The following is a 1,570-nucleotide window of genomic DNA, read 5'->3' as shown; positions in this document are numbered from 1 at the left end:
AATTGCTATCATGCTTTCTTAACAAAAGCATGATTTTCTTTGAAAAGAGCAGTGTAAGAATAACAGCAACTCTTTCATCAAAAACATCATCACATTAACAGAGGCATCATCATTAAGATTATGATGATTTTAAATAACTACAAAATTGTTCAGGTGAAAGCTGAATACAACCAAATAATGATATAAAACAGAGTAGTACAACCTCAGAAGTAATGAACTTGAATCCTACTTCATTAGAACTGCCAATAGTCATTGCCTTTTACTTTGTGCAGGAACTGTGGAGCTAGGTTGCAACCCAGAGATCATGAAATATTACATTTAAACCCCTTATTTTTCTAAGGGATGAGGCTGATGCCTAGAAGACAGAAATTCTCTTAACAGAGTGCTTTGCTTCCTCCATCCAAGATCGTTTCCATCTCCCAATGAGAGCGACCAAACCACAAAAGCGTTAAGGGTGAGATGCATTTGTTACATGAGTAGTGTGGGAATGCAGGGGAGTCACTGACAACAGTTCAGAGTTATTTATCTTAAATTAGGTATAAATTATTCACCCTCCTACCCTCAATGATCCACAATAGTTTCAGCAGAGAAGCCAAATCACTTTTATATCATTACAAATTCTGAACAATGTTATTGGCTGTTTGGAACATTATGTCCAAGAAAACTCTGAGTGTCATGATTGCTTAACTAAATTCATCATGTACACAGGGTGGGGAAAGCGATATACTTATTTACTGCACTTGTCTTAGATGATATTTCAAAAAGAAAATAACTGGCTTTTAATAGTTGAAACTTGTGTTCTTTGTGTGACTAGTGTCATAATTATCAAAAGTAATGATGATGCATATGATAATATGCTCTATCACATATACAATGGCATAACAATATAGTATATGCAATGATATATTATATATATATATATATATATTCACTAATTTTGAAGTATCATAAAATTCAGGTATAGTATGATTTAAATAACACACACACACACACATTTAGCCTTTGGGTTGTTAACTGTAAGGTCCGCATCGTGCTGACCCACCAGCTCTGTGCAAGAGATAGACGAGGCTTTCTACTCCCTTATAGGAGATACAGTCTTGGAAGCCTTCAGGAGCAGGCTGCCTTGTCCTAGAGTGTCACGATAATTTAAAATCTACTGGATGGAAGTTTTTTAAATTAACAGCTAAAGAACCAAAGATATCTTAAAGTGTAATGAAGTAACTTTACTAATTTTTATGAAACAAATACAATGGGAACAAAATAACAAACTCACCAAAGTGGCATTAAAGAAGTAGTGGGGAGGACTTCGGAACTTATGAATTGGTGTCTGATTTAGTTTGTTTAAAAGACAAAGCATTTAAATATGAAAAATATAACCATCACCAAATGCTCCCAATCTAGAATTCTCCTCATCTTAAAAGATTTTCCTTTATCATTTCAACTTAGCTTTTATGCACAAAAGTCCTCATAGGAACCTGCTCTTGTTAGCTTACACAAATGGCGATACCTGGAGGGTAGAGTGAAAAGGGGGAACTGATTAAAAGGGTCTACATATAACCTCCTCCCTGGG

This window comes from Echinops telfairi, unplaced genomic scaffold, assembly GCF_000313985.2.
Source record: "Echinops telfairi isolate 266 unplaced genomic scaffold, ASM31398v2 ScPeMD7_7469;HRSCAF=8507_1, whole genome shotgun sequence".
NCBI classification, from domain to species: Eukaryota; Metazoa; Chordata; class Mammalia; order Afrosoricida; family Tenrecidae; genus Echinops; species Echinops telfairi.
The sequence above is the reverse complement of the archived record's forward strand: the minus strand, read 5'-3'. Positions refer to the sequence as shown.